The sequence below is a fragment of the Coturnix japonica genome, chromosome 17 (assembly GCF_054131305.1).
Source record: "Coturnix japonica strain WE chromosome 17, WE-NBRP24, whole genome shotgun sequence".
Taxonomy (NCBI): domain Eukaryota; kingdom Metazoa; phylum Chordata; class Aves; order Galliformes; family Phasianidae; genus Coturnix; species Coturnix japonica.
The window spans coordinates 4022473-4043806 of NC_140679.1; the positions used below are offsets into that span (position 1 = coordinate 4022473).

The 21334-nt window shown below is 46.7% G+C and overlaps 1 long non-coding RNA gene across 2 annotated transcripts; it reads right to left on the reverse strand.

The window, feature by feature from the left end:
* Positions 1 to 17310: 17310 nt before the first annotated feature.
* Positions 17311 to 18837, reverse strand: LOC146758085 (uncharacterized). Of its 2 annotated transcripts, none has more exons than XR_014935385.1 (3): positions 18600 to 18837; positions 18134 to 18240; positions 17311 to 17685 (listed from the first exon to the last, which is right to left on the reverse strand). It is a non-coding gene; the product is annotated as an uncharacterized LOC146758085 (long non-coding RNA). The 2 variants fall into 2 exon arrangements; XR_014935386.1 differs by having other exon boundaries at positions 17311 to 17688.
* Positions 18838 to 21334: the final 2497 nt, after the last annotated feature.

Genomic DNA, 21334 nt, shown 5'->3' on the forward strand with positions numbered 1-21334 from the left:
TTAGGGCAGGGGAGCTCCTGAGGGCTGCCAGCAGATCTGCAGCCTGCGTTCGATCTGTGTGAAACCCACATGGCACAGTTTGACTTCAGCACATTGGCACATCCTGAGCACAGTGGAGTTATTGGTGCGAGGGCAGTGCCTGTGGGGTCCCAGCTATTCCGTGCTGTGTAACAGCAGCAGAAAACAGCTGCAGAGAAACCTCAGAGTGCTCTGTGAGATCTCAGCTGCAGCTTATCTTGGGCTGTGGAGTCTGAGCACAGGGACAGCAGAAATCCATCTCCTGTCCTGCACTGAGCTGGGCCCAGCAGGGCAGGCAAACCAGGCCCTGATCTTTGGGAAGGCTCCTGACGTGGATGTGAGTTAGAGCTCAAAGATGAGTGTGATTCCACAATCATTATTGTCATCCTACAGACTCCACGTTACACAAAGCGGAAGGCACTTAAACCTGCCCTAAAAGCATCATTGCAGTGGGAATATCACATCTCACCTGTGATTCACGGCCTTAAGCCCTGCAAACACTCCATTGTATGTGATGTCATTATACCTAGCTATATTGCTAGCATGCTGTAGATTCGGTGCACGACGACTTTAAAAAGACACATTTAAGGCTTGTCTCACAGAAAGGAAGAAGTGACCATGAAATATTATTATTTCATCTGAGATGTACTTAGTTATGGAATGGAGCACTGATGAATCACGAGGCAGCTCTGCTCCGAGCATCGTGCAGAGGAGCTCATGGGCTTCTCTGGGACTGCAAACCTCCCTCTGAGGAATCTTAACTGCAAGAAACCTGGCCTGAAGGTTTGGTCCCCATTCCCAGTGTTGTGACAAGAGTCACCTCAGTTCTCTGTTACTTTACTTCAGATAACCCCACTGGGTGACCCTTGTGTTGGTCTCTTACAATTGGATCTAGGAGGTGCTGGCTGCCTGTGTTTATGATGAAAGAGCAGCAGTGATGTGGGTCTGTGTGAGGTCACAGTCATTGCTGGGTTGGGAGGGTTTGGCCCCCAGCTGTCGAGCAGAGCTGGTGCTCTGGTGAGCGTGCTGCACACAGACACTGAGCTGTGAGCATTCCTTGTTGGAGATCATCCTTTGGGAGCCCATTGCAGGCACCGCTGCGGCGTGTGTGTGAGCTGGGCACAGCCTGGACTGACCAGGCCAATAAGGTGAGCTGGGTTTGGTGCTGGGCGGCTGCTGGAAGGAGTCTGAGCAGAACAGCTGGGCTGGGGAGGAGCTCCCAGCTCAATGGAGGCCCTTCCGAGTGGCTGTTTGCAGGGGAAATTGATTCCTTGTGAGATTCTGTCACACGTTTTGGTGAGGATGATGAACTGCCATTACTGCCCTGTGTGATGCTGCAGTGCAATGGAAAGCACAGCAGTGATAACGGGGTATCAAAGTCCTGGGCTGCAGCAGGTGAGGATAAGCCCGAGTGCAGCAGCTGTGGGCACAGAAAGGAAGGAAAAAACTGCTGACCATTGGAAGGGCTCAGGCAGGCAGTGATCTCCAGTCAGACACCCTCACCTGCACTGCCAACCCTTCAGTGATGTCTGGGAGGGGTTTGCATGTGCCTGAGATGCCCTGGGTTGGCCCTGCCACCCCACCAGGTGCTCAATCTCTGCTTCAAGCCGTGACTGAGCATCGCTGCTACAGCCCTGCAGAACTGCTGCTGGTCCCCAGCCTTTGTTTTAGACATTAGAAGGGAAGGAGAGCACAGACTTCATGGAGTGCAACTTGTGCTTTATTGACCCCCGGATCCAGCACATTTTTAACAGAACCCCCTGAAGTCCTGGTGAGATCCAGGTGCTGAGCTGGGCCGTGGGCTGTGCAGTGACATCACAAGCACAGTGAGCTCACAAGCGCTGCCTGGGGCCGCGGCTGCCACCAGTGAGTGCCAGAGCCGTGAGTGCTGCGCAGAGTGTGGACACGCTGTGTCAGCCCTCGTCCCGGCTGGCAGTGACGGTGGTGGTGGCTGCTGGTGCTACCTGCTCTCACTGACGGTGTTGCCCAGCCATTGCACTGGTGTGTTAGCTGGAAGGGAGGAGAACTGCAGCTGTGCCCGGGTAAGCCAGAACTGGAGGTTTCTCAAACGTGTGAGTGGTAGCACTGCATCCACTGCAGCTGCAGCAAGGGTAGATGATGGAGTCCTTCTCATGGCAGGAAGACAAAATGTGTGCTGCAAGGTATATAACTGCTGGTGGGATGGAGAACAGCACTTGCTGGGGAAGTCATGGCACTTAGACACACATTGGATCCAGAGCTGGCACAGTTCTTGCAACCAGCTGCTTCCAAGGCATTGCCCTCCTCGAGAGCCCAAACTGCATCAAAAGAAAGCTGGGAAAATGCTTATTCCTCATGATTCTTCCCTTGTAGGCACTTCCTGTAGGGTTCCAGTCCGAGAGGACTCTTTGGGGATCCAAGCAGTCCGAGCACAACCGTCTCTTTGCAAGAGCAGGGAATTCCTCTGGAGATAACCCAGACGGGCTCTAAGAATTTTACCATGTCTCAGCAAAGAGGCGACTGCTACTTCTACTTCTACTCCACCTGCACTAAGGTACGGTTGACTTTCTTCTGCCTGGGTTTTCTTCCATTTCCTCATGTTGAAGAGAAAGGGGTGGAGCAGGGGAGACCTGCTGGTGATGTTAGGCTCATAGTGCTGCTAACAGCCTGGGCTAACGGCATGGACACATTTCAGGCCGTGCTCTTATTTTCCTGTGGTTTCCTTGTGCTTGCAGGGAGACAGCTGTCCCTTCCGCCACTGTGAAGCGGCTCTGGGGAGTGAACGAGTCTGCAGACTGTGGATGGAGGGCGGCTGCTCGAGGAGTAACTGCAAGTTCCGTCACATGAGGATTGATGTGAGTGTTTGCCTAAAGATGTGCTCTCCAGCTTAGTCTACAACACCACTTTTCATGGCTGTGGTTGGGCTGAATGCACTTCTGCAGGCTGGATATGTTTGCTGTGAAAATCTTACTGGTTTCTGTTTCTAGAGGGGACTGGGAGGAGGTAAAGAAGGCAGAGAATTCAGTGCCTTAGGTATATCACAGCGGGAGATGTTTGCATTAGGAGCCAAAAGCATTTTCTCCCCAGATGCAAAAAGCTCGCATTGCTCAGCCTCCTAAAGCTGCTGGAGTTGGGTGGTAGGAGAGAGTGGCACTCCCCTCCTGCCAGCAGGGCTCGGTTGTGCCCTATCAGGCCTTCTCCATCCTGGATTTCTCCAGAGCAGTTCGTTCTGGCTGCTTGGAGTAGTGAAAGGAGGGGCAGGAAATGAGGGTACAGAGCTAAGGCTCCACACAATGGTTTCTGATGGCTGTTGGAGCGCGGCATCTCCCTGCAGACCTGATGTGCCTGTTTCCATGGCCCTTCCTTTCCTTCTCTCTGCAGAAGCAGTGCAGTTTGATTCCCTGCTTCTGGGAGAACCAGCCCGGAGGCTGCCAGAAACCACACTGCGCCTTTCGCCACCTGAAGGAACGTGGTGGGAACAGACCGACTGCGCTGCTGAGCCACAGTGAGTGTCCGATGGCGTGAAGCATGAAAGGCTCAATTCTGAATGTCAGTTCTGAGCGGGTGCGGGATGCATGTCACCATTCATTGGGGAGGCAGGGGAGAGTCGTGATAGTGAAATATCCGTCTGTGCTTTGGCTGTCAGAGCAGCGCTGGGCTTTTTCTGGAGTGAGGAAGATGCACTGCAGGTCTGTGCTGACTGCACAGCATTTGGGCAGCGGAAGGCAAATGTAACAAACAGTGCTTGAAAATGTGAAGCTTGTGGTTGACTGTGCTCAAACCTGCCTCCAAAGAGATGCTCATCAATCATTCCTTGTTTCCTTTCTGCCAGAAGTTGACAGCAGTGGCCTTCCTCCAAAGAGCGGCCTTGCAGCAAGTCTGGGGAACCAGACAGAGGTTGACAAGGCAACAGAGAGAGGTACAGATACTCAACAGGCTCCTGGGTTTGATGCACTGTTTTTCTACTGAGATCTGACTGTTCTTTCCTGGGACTCTTCTCTGCAGTTGACATCCCAGCTTCCTCCCATGGCCTGGCTGGACGGAAACGCAAACAGTTGGAGGAGGAGAAGGGAAAAGCGGGGGAATTGCCCTGCAAGAAAAGAGTTAAAGGTGAGCACGAGGAACTCGTTACGGTGCCTCAGAAAAGCAGTGCTGTCATTTTGCATTGCTCTCTGTCAGACTTTTCCTTGCCCTGGATTATTACTGAGTGCAGCTATTGGGTTTCTTTGTTCCTTTGTATGCGTTGTTGGTACACAGAGATGACTGTTCAAAACATGGCTGAGAATCCCGGACAGGGCAATGTAATTCCACTGGCCAAATGTATTTAACTTTGTGGAAGGGTGGTGGGACTGATAAGAGAACTTGATCTCTCTTGAGGCACAGCAAGACAGTACCAGCTCTCTCTTCCTTTTACTTTAGGTGGCCGCAGGGTCTCTGTGAGGCCCATTGATTGGAAAAACACCTTCCCCCCAATGCGGAGACAGAAAGGAAAAGCAGCAGAAATTCATCCATCTGCTGCTGAGGATGCAGATGAGCCCCCAGCTGAAAAACTACCAATGGTAAGAGCAGTGGCAAAAGCAGAAGTGGATATGGAATGTTTACATTAACCTTGAAGAAAAGACAGAAATTCCAAGTGTTCTACAGCTCTTCCGTTTCCCTGGAAGGCAGCAGATGTCTCACAAGGTACTTGTGGAAACTCTGACCCGTGCTTCATACTCTGTCTTGTTTCTTCCTAGGAGACTCTTGCTTCAGTCCCGCCCGAATACACCATGCTCAGCGTCGAAGCCATAAAGCTTCCAAGCAGGTGATGACCACAACTTGTTCTTCCTTAATGCCCTTTTTCCATCAGACTTAAGTTCTTTCATACTGGGGGGAAATGGGGTGTTTGAGATGTGTCATGGCGTAATGCAACAAAGGAAGAGGTCATCTGAGATCATTGAAACTGCTTTGTCAAAACCTCTGCTGAGTTCATGGGGAAAAGTACCTCAGCCAGCAAGCAGGATTTTGCAGAGGATGATTTCTTGACATGTTTACAGCCAAAGCAGTGAGGGTGTCAATGCGTTTCTGCTACAAAGCTCGGCCCCTGATTGCCAGACTCAAACTGCTCTACTTGAACAGATGAAAAAGGCACCTGCTGCTTTCCTTAACTCCAAAGGCAGCCGCAGGTTAATTGAATCACCATCCCTATGTGGGTGTGAGGGGTGGGAGGGTCAACTACAGACCTCAGAGCTGAAAGCACATCTCAGAAATGTCACATAGATTGTTCTCTTCCTTCCCACAAGTCTGGAGCTGCTCCCAGGAAGCCACGCAGACCCCATGGCACAGCCAGAGGAATCCAACACTACATCATGTTCCTCACAAGCGGCAGAAAAGTAGCAGCTGAGCTGCACAGGGGCGGGGGAAGCAGCCATCACTGAAGACAACAACCTTGAGGAGCTTATGATGGAGCTCATGGAAGAACTGGAAGGAGAAACTGATGTGATGATGAGGATGTGGATGAGCTCCTTCTGGACCTGTCCGACATGACGGCGTAACAGCATCGCCTGATTGGATAGTTTAAAACAACAACAATTAAAACCAACCTGTTCCTTTCCAGCCTGTGGGTATTTCTGTGGGTATTTCTGAGACTCTGCACAGAGTCTTAAAGCCGAGTCAAAGCAGTGACAATCAGCACTGACTGCATCCTGTTCTGATTTCCTTGTGGCTCTGAGTTCAGGTCCTGCACCCGCCGCCAGCTCTGGGTGCTGCTTCAGCATCGAGGGCACAAAGCTCCTCTGTGGGCACAGAACGGCGTCCATCCAGGGCTGAAACTTCCTCCTTCCTTCACCCTCAGCAAAACTCAGCCTTGGGCTCAATGGGAGCTCTGCTGTTCTGATTCCTTGGGCAACCCTTTGAGAAGGCAGTAACAGTGGGCTCAATAACTGAGGCTGAAGCACAGCACTCAGGGCAGGGGCTCATGGGGGAACACAACGACGGGGGATTCAGGAGCTGGGGGCAAAGCCGCTGTGCAGGGAGCGGCCCCAGCAGCCGCCGTGGCTTCGTGGTACCCCGGTGGTCAGGGCCTTGGCGGCCTCTGGCACAGCCCTTACGTTCCTTTCCATTCCCTCCCGTTCCCCATCCCACCCCATCCCATCCCCATCCCATCTCCATCCCATCCCATCCCATCCCCATCCCCATCCCATCCCACCCCATCCATCTCATCCCACCCCATCCATCCCATCCCATCCCATCCCATCCCATCCCATCCCATCCCATCCCATCCCATCCCATCCCATCCCATCCCATCCCATCCCATCCCATCTCATCCCCATCCCGTCCCTTTTCGTTCCTCCCCGCCCACCCAGCGGGGAGGAAGCGGGATCATCTATGAAGGTGCGGGGCCGGGCAGGGCTGCGGGGTGTCCGTGCTGCAGGTGCCATTGCCATTGCTTTGCCCCATGTTTGGCTTTAGCATCCTTCTACTCCATCGGATCGGATCGGACCGCGCTCCGCCCGCAGTGCAGCGCACTGAACTCACCACACCAGGTCTCCGAGCCTCAGACTCACGGCCGCCATCTTACCGACACCGCGCAATGCACCACGGGACAGCACGGCACCACGAGGGGCGGGGGCGGCGGAGAGAGTGATTGGACGGTAGCGGTCACGGCGGAGACAGTGATTGGACGGTAGCGGTCACGTGGGCGGGAGGGCTGTCCCTCTTGCTGCATAATCAAGTTTCTGCCAGCCTGTTAGACTTCCCCACGCAGATACCACCTGGGAGGTTTCACAGATGGAATGGATATCTCGCATTCAAATTTGGCTTCTTCAGGCTCAGTCACATCCTCATCACACAGCTCCTTCACTAGATTAACAGATTGCTCTTTAAGAAGGATGGAACAAGAGAAAGCAGATATTTAGAAAGAATGTAAAAAACTCTTACATTATCACCCTGCTTACTCACGTCAGCATTACTGCACATGAACACTACACCTATCACCTCAAAATGCCTTAAAACATCATTAAAAAATAATAGAAAGAAAGGAATGTTGTTAAGAAGTCAGACAATAAGACTGACAACCTGAAGAGAGCCCAGATCTTCTGATTCCCAGTCCAACATCCAAATCAAACCATGACCTTCCCATCCCAATATCAAACTCCTCGCATTACAAAATGGAAAAGAGGTTCAATGAAACACGAACATTGATAAATACTTTGGTTAAGTACAGCAACTTAGCTCTGAACAACAAGTTTCCTCCTAGTAAAGGTCTCTGTAGCTCAAATGTAATGACTCAACTTAGGAGAAATTAATTTTCCAGGATGTTCTTGCCCTTATCATTCCAACAGTGGCAAAGCTGGGGACTGAACTCTTGAGTAGTGTGCTAACTCAAATGTCTCCCTTTTCTTTATCACACTTAACATCATATATATACCCTAACATTGTATATATTAAAAAAAACCCCAAACCTGTGCTCTTCTGAAACAGACAGAGAAAATGAAGAAAAAGTCAAGCTATGTTTTTTATCCCTCAACGTTCAAACACAAATCTGAAGACTAAAGGTAGAAAATCAACCTCCTAAGAAAATAATCTGTTTTACTTAGCAAAAGTAAATCCCAAAAGACAAGCTGGATATTTTGTGGGCACAAAGGTAGGTAGGTAGGAGTTTTTATTTCTGTCAAAGGTCCTGGTGGTGTTTAACTTCTCTGACATTAAAGCAAAGGATGTTAGCTGGTTTATAACATAATTTAAGCAAAATCATCATCAGAAGCATAGTTACCTTTAACTGTAAGATGGGCACGAGATTCTGCCCTTTATGCTACAAATTCGATTTCTGCTGCATCATTGACTTGGACATGTGTGTAAGTCAGCAAGTAGCTCTTTCCTGAAGCAGAGAATCACAGAGTCACTAAGGCTGGAAAAGACCACTAAGGTCATCTAGTCCAACCGCCAGCTCATCCCTACCAAACTGTGCTCTTGAGAGCAAACCCACAACTACACTTTGCTTCCTTGAGCAAAGAGCTCTGAGGCACATGGCCAGGCTGAGCATCATCCATCTGGTTTCACAGCATCACTGCCTGTTCTCTCATGTCAATGAAACCACTCATTCCCCCACGTCCACATCCCCACCAAAGTGTAATCTACACATGGCTTCTACAAGGACTGACCGAATGCGGCCGCTGTCACCTTCAAAGTACCTGATACAGAAGGATCACACTCATTGTCAGACAAAACCTCTTTGGAGAGGTGAACTGACTGCGCTGGTCACCCCCACTTTGGAAAGAACTGCACTCATTTCCTACCTGCTCCTGGCAGTGTGGGATGGTGGGATAGCATCACACTTCCCACACTAAGCTTCCCACCTGTCACTTGTTCCACCCTAACCTCAGTCCCAAAACAAAAGGGGAACTCACTTCTGAACTTTCTTCACTTCATTTCAGATGTCCTTTCTGCTTCATCTCCAACCCACAACCCACTCAGGAGAAAGATCTCCCTCTTACACCCTACCATCTTGCCGCATTCTGACGTTGTCATCAGCCTTCAGCTTGTCGTCATCTTTGTACCACTGGGTCTGAACCTCATCGTGTAAAATCTCACAGACAAAAGATGCACTCCCATATTCATTCACTTCCACATCTTCCAGTGGTTTAACAATCTTGATATCTCCAGCTGTGAAACAGTAGAGATATATTTGTCAGGGTATTTCCAGAACTGAGTGCAGCATCTTTTCGTTACACATATTTGCATAGAAAATAAGTAGGATTATGTTTTATTCTAAACCATCATCCATTCCTGAGTCATTTCTCTCTTCAACACAGTCAATGCATTATTGCCCTTGAACTTAAAGTTAGACTTACTAGCTACAATGGAGCTCCCTGCAAACAGTTTTCACGGAAACCAGAATCTCATTTATTCTAAAACCTTTCAAGCAAAATTAAGTATAGAAAAACAATAGAACTGACTGAATCTTTAAGGTCATTTAGTTCCAATGCCCCTGCTATAGGCAGGGACACCTCCCTCCAGACCAACTCTTCTTAACAAGATCAAGGCTTCTCTCAAATCATTCTCCTCTAAGCCTGTGCCTGTGCTTGGGATTGCCCTGACCCAGGTGCAGGGCCTTGTACTTGGCCACACTCAAGTTCATGAGGCTGCCAAGGGCCCACCTCTCCAGCCTGTCCAGGTCCCTCTGGGTAGCATCCCTTCCCTCTAGCACATCAAAAGCACCGCTCAGCTTGGTGTCATCTGCAAACTTGCTGAGGCTGCATTTGATTCCACTGGCCATGTTGCCTACAAAAATGTTAAAGAACACTGGTCCCAACACCACCCTCCACCTGGACACTGAGCTATTGACTGCAACTCTCTGAGTGTGACCATCCAGACAGTTCCCTATCCTGCAACTGGTCCATCCATCAAAACCATTTTTCTCCAGTTTGGTGACCAGGATGTCATGCAGGATGGGATCAAATGCTCTGCACAAGTCCCAGTAGATGATGTCAGTTGCTCTCCCATTATCCACTGATGCTGTTACTCCATCATGAAAGGCCACCAAGTTTGTCAGGCATGGCTTGACCTCGATGAAGCCATATTGCTTACCACCAATCACCTCATCTTTATTTTCCGAACAACAAACCTGTCTGAACCATTGGCTTCTCTGCATGCTCATCATTAGTCTCTCCTTAGCTTGTGTGCCCACAATGTATGGGGAATGTCAGCCACAAATCTTACCTAGGGGACGTCTTTGCTTCAAAATCCCTTGAACATCACACAATCCCTTTTAAATCTGCAGGTCTGCACTTATTTATGTCAGAATCAGACCATATTTCTGTGCTGCTATTTCCCTTTTATTCTGAAGGGTTCGGATACAACTTGGATAAACCTCAGGAGCAGAGTTCCTGCATAAAACAGCCAGTACTGAAACAGCAACCCAACCTGGTTGCAGACTGAGAGAGAAAATGGGAGTTCACCACTTGTGAATAATGAGACTTCTCTTATTTCCCTGGGAAGTAATGCCCCCTTTTTTACTTTGATGGAGCTCTTTCCTATCCTAGAAAGGAAAATATCAAGTCAGATCTCCATGAGTCCTTCCATCTCTGCACTGAGCAAAGGCAGCCTTCAGATCTATGCTTAATTCACCCACTCCCCTAGAATTAATGGAACTGTGCTTACTGGAACATATGCTGAAGCTTAAGCACAGTGCAGTGTTTTCAACATGTAGGAATGGCTATAGAAAATTCAGAAATTCAGAAATTAAAATTTACCGTCACGTCAAGAAAGTTGAAATGTCACTCACATGTTCTTGGTGTGGTGTTTCTGCTATAATTATTTGGACTAATTAAGCTTTTCCCTGACGAAAGCCTAGAAGTATATCACAAGAAGGACCAACTTACCCATGACCTTTTATTTGTCTTACTCAAGCATCTCCTCCTGACCAAAACTGACAATAAAATATTCAGCCAGACTACAGGTTTGAGCAGCTGGGTTGTTTCTAGGATCTCCTGCAATCTCAAGCTTGGAACACACACTTGTCTTTTGAATAAGTGTGTTTTACAGTGCAGTAAAACAACAGGTTTTCACATGGCTATTCCTCGTTTACCTTGCTCTGAAATCATTCTCAAACCATGCGGGATCAGTCCAGGGAGAAGGGGAGGAGAGGGGAAGGGAAAGGGGAAGTCCACTGTCCTCTAAAATCAGGCTTCTTAGCCTAAAACTCAATAGCAAATAGCAGTCCACTTCCCCACACTGCTAGACTCCGAGCATTTAAAGAACATCAGCTTACCTCATTATGAGCTCTAACATAGCCAAAGGAATTCATATTTTCAAATATTCTCTTGAGTGATGAGAAATAGTACATGATATGTGGAAGAAGGGTCTGACCACTTGGGAACAATACAAGAATGTTGTCAGGGACTGCAGAGATGCAACCAGGAAGGCCAAAGCCCACCTGGAGTTGAATCTAGCTAAGAAGATAAAGAATAATAAAAAAGGCTTTTTTAAATACGTTAACAGCAAAAGGAAGGCTAGGGAGAATGTGGGCCCCATACTAGGTGAGGGGGGCGCTCTGGTAACAGGGGATGCTGAGAAGGTGGAAATACTGAATGCCTTCTTTGCTTCTGTCTTTAGTGAAAGGGCTCTCCCTCAGGAATCCCGGACCCTGGAGGTTGATGAGAGAGTCCGGGGAATGGGAGATTTCCCTTTAGTCAGGGAAGAGGTGGTCTGTGAGTGCCTAGGAAACATTAAGGTCCATAAATCCATGGGACCTGATGGGGTGCATCCGCAGGTGCTGAGAGAGCTGGCGGAAGTCGTTGCTGAGCTGCTCTCTGTAATCTTTCAGAGGTACTGGAGAACTGGGGAGGTGCCTGAAGACTGGAGGACAGCCAATGTCAGTCCAGTCTTCAAAAAGGGCAAGAAGGAAGACCCGGGTAACTATAGGCCAGTCAGCCTCACCTCTGTCCCAGGGAAGGTGATGGAACAGCTTGTGCTGGATGCCATCTCCAGATAACTGGGTGATAAGGAGGTTATCATGAGTACTCAGCATGGGTTCACCAAGGGTAGGTTGTGCTCGACCAACCTGGTGGCCTTTTATGAAGATGTCACTAGCTGGGTGGACAGGGGGAGGGCGGTAGATGTAGTCTACCTTGATTTCAGTAAGGCTTTTGATACTGTCCCCCATGACATCCTTATAACAAAGCTGAGGAAGTATGGGATAGATGAGTGGATGGTGAAGTGGGTCGAGAATTGGCTGACTGGCAGAGTGCAGAGGGCTGTCGTTGGCGGTGCGGTGTCTGGCTGGAGGCCTATAACTAGCGGTGTCCCCCAGGGGTCTGTGCTGGGTCCGGTCTGTTCAACATCTTCATCAGTGATCACCCTCAGCAAGTTTGCTGATGACACGAAGTTGGGAGGATTGGCTGATACACCTGAAGGCTGTGCTGCCATTCAGTGAGACCTGGACAGGCTGGAGAGCTGGGCAGTAAGAAACCGGATGAGGTTTAACAAAAGCAAGTGTAGAGTCTTGCACCTGGGTAGAAATAATTGCATGCACCAGTACAGGCTGGGGGAAGAGCTGCTGGAGAGGAGCTCTGCTGAGAGGGACCTGGGCGTCCTGGTGGACGACAGATTGACCATGAGCCAGCAGTGTGCCCTTGTAGCCAAAAAAGCCAATGGCATACTGGGGTGTATTAAAAAGAGCATGTCCAGCAGGTCGAAGGAGGTGATCCTCCCCCTCTACTCTGCCCTGGTGAGGCCTCATCTGGAATATTGTGTCCAGTTCTGGGCTCCCCAGTACAAAAAAGACAGGGATCTCTTGGAAAAAGTCCAGCGGAGGGCCACTAAGATGGTGAAGGGCCTGGAGCATCTCCCCTATGAGGAGAGACTTAGGGAACTGGGTCTGTTTAGCCTTGAAAAAAGAAGGCTGAGAGGGGACTTGATCCAGGTTTATAAATACCTGAGGTGTGGGAGCCATAGTGGTGAGTCTGGTCTCTTTTCAGTAGTGCGTGGGGATAGGACTAGGGGTAATGGGATGAAAGTACAGCATAGGAAGTTCCGCACAAATGTGTGGAAGAACTTCTTTACAGTGAGGGTGACGGAGCACTGGAACAGGCTGCCCAGGGAGGTGGTGGAGTCTCCTTCTCTGGAGATATTTAAGACCTGCCTGGACGCCTTTCTGTGTGACATGGTGTAGGGAACCTGCTTTGGCAGGGGGGTTGGACTCAATGATCTCTAGAGGTCCCTTCCAACCCCTACAATTCTGTGATTCTGTGATTCTGTGAAATATGGAGCATAACTTCAGACTTCTGCTGTTAAACTCTCACTTCTATCTAAACCAGGGTAACAGTTCAATGCCGTTTTAGATGGAGGACTCATATTTTAAACAACTCATCTCATTAAGGCTTGGATTCCCTACTACAATTAGCTAAATTCCAGTTTGGATCATGCTTCACCTTGGATCACTTAGGGCTTCAGCCACGTAATGGAACTAACTCAATTTGTCTACAGAGAAGCTGTTTTCTATAGCAACAATAAGCTGTGATTGCAACTAGATGTCGGGAGAGCACAAATCCTGCAGTTATCCTGCACCAACATCCTCTCCTTCCATCAGAACAGCAAGTTTTTAAACCAGACTCATGCAAGCTTGCATGACACACCTTGTGCAAAACTGTTGGCAGCCATCAGGACAGCCAGTTGCTTCCTGTATAGACACTGTTCCATCAGTTTTGGTTTTTTGCCTCGCTAGAACAACAGCCAGTGTCTGAAAACTCCCACAACTGAAGCAACCACGCTGGTATACCACAGTCACTGGAGGTGCTCAAGAGCCACGGGTATGTGGCACTGGGGACGTGGTTAGTAAGTCCAGTGAGGGTGGGCTGGGGTTGGACTCAGCTATCTCAGTGGTCTTTTCCAGCCTTGGGTGCAACTTGTAAGAGGGAATGAAGCAGCAAACTGCCCAGCACTGAGCTGCATTTTTCCGACACTTGGTATCAATGAACTGCTGTATTTCCCTATCTTCTCTGGAACTATTATTCATCTAACCTAACTGAAACAGTAAGCCTGAACCTAGATATAAATCAGGATCATAGTCACCCGTGGTTCCTTCTATATTCAGAAAGACACTCTAGAGGGTAATTCAGTGCATCTAGATATTAAAGTAGTCTCTGAAGGTCTATGTATTTTCCAATCTCTGTTGGCCGCAGAAGGATGTGAAGTGCTGCACATGGCCCAACGATCAGCACTGACAATCAGCTGCAAGTTAATATCTGCGGGTTGTTTGGTTTGTTTGCTTGTCTGTTTTATTTCCTACAACCATTCAGTTTGGAGAAAAGATGAGCAACTGCCAATACAAGTGATAAGTGCACATTTTGGGACACAGAAGCAGAATTTTGTGACAACAGTCAGCCCGGAATATGTTGATGATGAAGTTGTCCTAACAGTGCATGCCAGTGATTTGACAAACCCTGCTCGGTATGACACAGTTTGTCTTCAATTTTTGGTATCTTTGATTCCCAGTTGGCTCTTAGGCAAAAAAAAAAAAAGCCACCCAAACAACCTTGTCCTCATCTCATCCTTCCCATCCAGCTGCTGCCTCACAGAAGGGGTAAAATAAAAACTCTCTTGGACTAGCAGAGAGATTTACAATGGAGTAACTTAAGTAAGGATGGGAGACTGAAGGTGTTGGGGAAGACATCCAGGCTTTAGCTACAGGGCATGCATGCAGAATCACAAAACAAAGGCCAGTCAGAGAAATCAGAGCTTCGTCAGAATTAATGGGGTTGTTTCTACATGCCCACCCTATCTGCCAGTGTAAAACCTTCCAGTGAAAAAAAAGAAAGCTACAGATGGGTGGGGAGAATTGTTGGTGAAATTATTTGTGATATTTTTTGCTAATAATATGCTTAAAATCCTGGAGCAAGACTTAAAGTTAAGCAACTCATTCTGTGTAAGTAGACTTACAGAAGGGAACCATAAAGCTTATGGAAGGGAACTGTCAAACTAATCCACAGCTAAAACAGAGTAGAGACGAATTGCAGGAGCTTGTTTACTTTGCAGAAGTGTGAGCTTTAACCACTGCTGAGCTCCTAGTACAAAAGTCTGAACCAATGCAACAAACCAACCCGTCCATGTTGTACGAAGGAATGTACTGACACCACCAGAACACAAAATCCTATGGCTGAAAATACCCGCAAAAATCATCCAGCCCTTCTCCATTGCTCCAGGACATGCTCAGGTCTTTGTGCCCCAGATATTTCACTAACCTTTTCTGAAACCCACCGTGAAGGCTTCAAAGCCCCTCCAAATGACTTATCCAGTCATCCAACCATTAAAAAGCTTTTCTGTTGTAGAACTTGCATCTTTGTCATTGCAATTGAAGTCCCTTATTTCTGCACAGAGAACAGATTGTTTGCTTCCACTTTCTAAGAGCCTTTTATATACTCAAAGCCTGCTATCATATTATATATGAGCACCTTCAAAGAGCCAACAGAGTCAATGATTTTATTGGAAGCATCAGATTTTATGACTCGCAGGAAGTGATCACCATAACTCACACTCACATCTCCTGCCTGTAGAGGAGATCCTCCTTGCATCTACAAAGATGCAAGAAGAAAAGAGGCAAAGAAGGGGTAAAATAAATCCCATCTTACATTTGGGATGCTTAATTCCAGCCTTGAAGGCTGATTTGCCCACTTAACAGCTGTGCTCTTCAGAAGCAGTTGTTCCACAGTTATTTAGAGAGAAAGACAAGTTTTGTACTTGGTTGTTAACACAAAGAACAGCATAAACATACAAATGAACTCAGCTTTGCAGTGTTGTAATGGCTGATGAGGGAAGCCAAGGATCCTTCCACACTGTCAGCCTTCATTTCCAGAGACATACCTTTGGGGGTGATGGTAATGCTGCTCTTGTCATCTCTGGACTCACAGAAGTACTCTCCCTCATCCTCAGCCCGGATCCCTCTTATTGTCAGGGTTTTTCTGACCCCTTCCTCATCAATCTGGAAACGTTTGCTGGGTTTGATCTCAACTGCATTCCTGCGCCACACCACCTTCCCTTTGGCATGGCTCACTTCACAGCTTAAAGTGACACTGCCTCCAATCTCAGCATTAACAGCTTCGAGCTTCTTGGTGAACTTCACTGGGATTTCTAAGATGCAGAGGAAAGAAAAGAACTATGAGAATGCACAAGATAACAAACGTGTTCTACAAAACCAAATGAAAAACCCCATGAACAGACACACTCGGGGATCATGGCAGGCTGAAAGAAATCCAAAAGATAGAAATCTGGAGATATTATCAGCATGGAATTATATTATCATTCTAATTCTGCAATGTAAGAACAGCGCCTTAAAGAGACTTAAAGACTACCTTCCAGTATCTCTAATCTTCTACCTAATGAGATGTGTGGTGGTTTTTTGCTGCTATTGTCGGTTGGTTGGGATTGTCTCTTGTTGCTGCTTTTATTGTTCTGTTTTTTAGCATCAGAGTCTAATTTGCCTGACTACCATTAAAAATCTGTACAGATGGAAGAACCCCAGCAGCCACCGCTGTATTTCATGTCACTGGAGACACAGCCAATGGAATCAGAGATCTGGGAATGTGACACATTCAACCTGATGACATGACCTGCTAGCAACCACTCCCATGCAGTCACAGCCAAAGGGAGCTGGTGGGGTGCATGCCAGCTGCAGATTTCTCCAGTGTGGGTGTCTGAAGGGACACAAACCCCATTCTACATCGTCCTCATCAGCTCTGACATGCTTAGCAGAGTCAGGAAGAGCTGAGGGTCTGAACACACCCTACCAACTGCTTTAGGAAGAGATAGAAACTGGGTGATGACAGTGAAGAGCAAACACCAGAAAAGAACCCATCATAGTCCCTGAGCTCTCAAGTGGCCAGCAGAGGACAAACTTGGATCTCTGGAGGCAAGAAGGTCTTTTCTGGTCTATGCTGGGGATGCTACAGCAGCTGCAACAGCAAATCAAGAGTAAAGGTTGGAACAGCTTGTAGAATAGACCAATCTTCTTCACTTCATCCTCCCATAAGAAAAGAGCAGCTGTAAAAAAGGACACAATTTGCAGGCTTCTACCTCCTTACCTTTCACTTCTAGAATTCTAAAACTAACTGAGAAGTATTAATACACTGAGTATGGCCTAAGTAAGGCATATTTTCTATTCATTCTACTCCCAATCTCTTGGCCTCTTCATCTTGTACAACACTTTGCCACAGAACTGGGCAGTTCTGGGACACACAGCAGCAGAGGGGATTGCCTTAATCACCTTCCTCCCTATCTCTTTCTCCGCTCTTCAGAACATCCCATGCCTGCTTTCAGCTTCTGCTCACTGACACAGATCAGGTGATGAGGCATGCAAAGATGAACAAAATCTATATAGAAGTTCCTTAGTCAAAATATTCCACAGCCACATTTTCACCTCACTACCACTACATTAAAAAGGAGAATCCAATTAGTGGTGTGGGTCACTGATGTTGTTCCAGGGGGAATTGTGGCTGTTCCATGCCCACAGGGTAGAAGACAGACAGTCTTCCTCTAAGCCACATAAACAGCTGCTTAGTGCTCCCAAAGCGAATATCAGCTCTTCTGTTGAAACAAAGTGTCAAATCTAGGCATGAAAGAACCCAGGAACTGAAGGAACCAAAAGGGTCCTTGAACACCAGTCCCATGGTTGCAAGTCACTATGCAAACATATTGAACCCAAAAGAACATCTGTCCTGCAGGCAACCAAAACCTGAGTTCCTTTTACTTAAGACCCACTGTGAAACATCAAAACACATAAACATGTGATAGTCAAACCACTGGCTGCCTTTTCATGGCACAGAACAGTACTCCTGGCTTCCTGATGGAAGGTTGGGAACATGCAGCCAAAGGGACAGGATCAAAGGCCTCCCTGAAATCTAGAAAGATTACATCCTTTTCCTTCATACACTGAGTCGGTGGCCTTATCATAGAACAAGATTTGATGACCAAGACTGGTTGCACACATGCTCCCTCACCGATGTTTAGGCCACCAGACTGTTTACCCGGGCAGAGCTTCAGCACACAGAGGCATTTTGACCAGAACCTTGTGCTGAACTCTAAAACTTACCCCCAGGCTTCCTGACTCTGTGGTACTGGCATGTCCTGTTTGGGATGGAATTCTCAAGGGAATGTGCTTGCCACGAGCCTTCTTAGACTGAAGCAAGAGATAGGTTGCCACAACTGGTCGTAATTCTGCTAGAAAACAAGAGGATGTAGATCTCTTCAGAAACATTGTCAGTACAAAGAAAATTTCTGCATGTCTGCCATATTTTCCCCTTGATGTGCAACCTTCACGTCTGATCACATTAGGGTAGTTTCAGGCCTCAGCTGATTCACACAATATGTCTGAGATAAAGAAGCAGACTATTCTCGTTTTTGCTTGAAAGTTAGTGTATTGTACAATTGCTGGAAGTGAAATCTAAAGCTGGTGCCAGAATCTCTCTACTGAAGTGAATGGCAAAGCTCCTACTAATTCAGTTTGCACAGCATTTCAGCTGGACTCCCATTTCTGGGGGCAAGTTTCAGCCCAGCTCCAAGGAGCATCGACATTCAGCTGGACTTTCAGCAGCTTTTTGACTACTATGAGAACCGTGGGTACAATGCTTGACAGACTCAGTGTAGTATAATAAGCTTGAATTACTTATCAGGCATTAGAAGTCCTTTGAATTAAGACTGTGATAATATCACAGACTTGAACGGAAGAACTTTTTCCCCTTGTAGGTCGATCGTTCTCTTTATTCCCTGTACCTAAAAAAGAAGTAACAGTGACTCCACAATTGATCTTGCCTAGATAAAACTTACATTTTACATCTAGTCTTACTAAGGTTATATGGAAATCTTAACAATCCTTCAAATTCTACCACTTTCTATTTAACAGAAAGACAACTCAATTTCAAGAGACAACTTTCAGATTCAGGTTAAAGCCAGAGTACCCATCATGTTTTAAATCTCTTCTACAGCTTGGAATGTCATTATTGACATTTATACAGCATCTCTAGAAGCACTCAGTTCAGCTTTTCTCATTTATTTTCTAAAGTTACTGGAATTAATTTATTTCCTGAAGTATTTGTGAACTGTAATTCCCCAAATTTGCTTGGTTGTCCTACCTGATGTGTTGATATTTTCCACCTATCAGTGAATCATTTCAAAGCAGGGAGTTAAGCCAGCATGTGACATCTGCAGTTCATCCATCAGTTTCTGTTTTGAGTCTGCCTGGACTTCCAGAGATTCATAAGGATTTCAGCATGGTAAAAAAATAACAAAAAGGCTGAGAAAACACAATTAAAGGAGAAAAAAGGAATAAATGTGAACTTCAGAAATGCAGTTATTAGGTAGACTATGAAGTTCTGCAGTGGTAACTTACCTCTGAAAGGTATGAAATATTTCATGTTTGAGAATAAGTGAGTGTTAGAGTCTGTTAATACAGTAAGGTTATTTACTGTAGGAGTGGGCTTAAATACAGAGAATTACTGACATACGTTTATTACCTCTGATGTTAATGCTGATCTACTCTCTCTTCTCTTGTTGTGAAACACAGAAACCTGTTACACAGTCTTCATCAAGTTGTCCCAGCTGCAAGAATAAGACCTATACTGAGGAAACAGCTTTCAAGTCATCTCACAGCCCAATCTCACCGTGGTAGTGTTCTGCTGTGCAGCAGTCAATAATTAGCCATGATTTCAGATTCTTTTTTAAATAGTGTTATGGCTACATATTACAAGGAGTAAACAGAAAGAGTCGTCCAACTTCAGCAACTAGTCTGTCTGCGTCAACAGGTCCTGAGTTCTGAATTCAAGTACAAAAGCCTGTCAGCAGATGAGACCTTTTACTAGAGCAGAAGTGATGCTTCTATCTCTTCTTGATTCCTAGTTCCATGGCGTGCACAGCATGCTGTGCTGCATGCACAGCACAGCTGTTCTTCAGAGCAACAGTGGCACCCAGTGACCAACAGCAGCCATTGTCTGCAAATACACAGCAACTTCCCAGGATCTGCAGCAACAATCTCCCCACACACTCCACTTCACACAGACACTATGACCCTGATTAGACTCAAGCAGCAGACTTAAAACAAGTCAGAGTTTTAGATTACAGAATATTTCAGGATCTATAATGTGTGAAATTCAGTTACACAACAGTGCCTAGGTGACGGCATTTCAAGCAACATTTAGATCACAGCCATGTAAAATAAAAACAAATTCAGTGCAGAAATAGCAAGCCTGTACCTTAATACCCATGAGATTATCCATTTTTTACTGCATTCTGACTAAGTTCTAAAACTTGCACATCCCAGTTCACTTCAACAAGTTCCACCAGTTCAAGCAACGCAGTTCTGAGATCCTGTGTATGTCAGGCAGATAGAATTGAGCAGTGCAGAAATAATCTCTGACAGCTTTAAGAGCTCCGTTCTGCTTACAAACTCTCAGTCCAAAACTATTCACAGTTTTAAGGATATGAACACCTGAAGCCGTTGGATCATCTGCCATTTGCCGCATTCTGCTTCTTGGCATCACAATTAGCACAACGGGTTTTCTGCTGTCCTGCAGAGATGGACAAAGTCCTGCTTACAAATGGACCAAGTTTCAGTGTACAGCAGAGTTTGTACCAGACTAAAAAGCCACATCATTCAATTCATGTGCTCAGGTTGTTATGCACTCCGAAAGGAAACAGAACTAACTGTTGGATTCTGAAGGCAATCTGTGGGGTCCTACATTACCTCCTGATTCTGGAAGAGGAAATTCTAATAGCAAATGCAGAACTTTGATCTTTGTAGACATGAGATGAGCTGGCATTTAGGAACATTCATTTCAGGGAAATCAAATGATGTGTCTATATTTTTACTACAGATAGTATAGGGAGCAGCCAGTTGAAGAACCAGATACAAAAAATCCAGCCCATTGGCAAGAAAATACTTCTCCTTAAATTCTGTATGCTATCATGGTACAGAATTAGGCTACAGTGCCACATAGGCCAACCAAGCGTAGAACCAAATCCACAAAATACTGGCAGACAAAGCAGCAAAAACAGGGACAATATTCAGCAGACAGGCCTTTCTACCCACAGCTCAGCATGTTCTGCCATCCGAAAAGCAAGGCCTCTTGTCAAGCTCAGCTATTTCCCTTCTCAGTGTATTCTAGCACCACTGATACCCACTGGTATCCTCCTGTAGAGTGCCATCATATTGTCATCATCCAAAGGAAAAACCCACACAGCAGAGCATACAGCAGTACACCCATGCTCCAAATATCCGCCTGAAAAACAAAAAGACAAGCTTACAAACCTGAAGCACCTCAAATGGCTTCCTGACAGACTGGATTGTCTGCCCTTGCCAAAGCCCACATATAGCCCATGAAAAGCTGGCTCTTTCCCTCAGGAAAAAAAACCTTATCGTCCTAGAGAAAGCATATAACCCTCATTCAATTGCCCTTCCACTCAGCTTAGAGCACTACTAAAACCAGCATCTTCACCTTAGCTCATCACACTGCTGCAGTTCCTTTTACAAGGATTTCACTGGCAAAAATGAAATCAAAGCCGTCACAAGGGATTTAGCACAGTTACGTGTTACTGGCTCCGAGAGCTGTCAGCACAGTCACCTGTCAGGCTTTGCTGCTGTTCTATTTATGTATAGGCACAACAAGTTTCAGACACCTCACAGTGCAGTTCTCACTTTGACTGTAAAGAAAAAGGAGGCTTGAAAAGCAGTGTGTGGAAAACAAAGAAACAAGAATTAGAACAACAGTGGGGCCATGGCACTTGTAGGAATTGCTCCGCCTTTAACAGCGATTCAAGAAGGATGAGGGCATTCCAAACCAGACCAGTTTGGACAGATTAACAACTGCAAGTA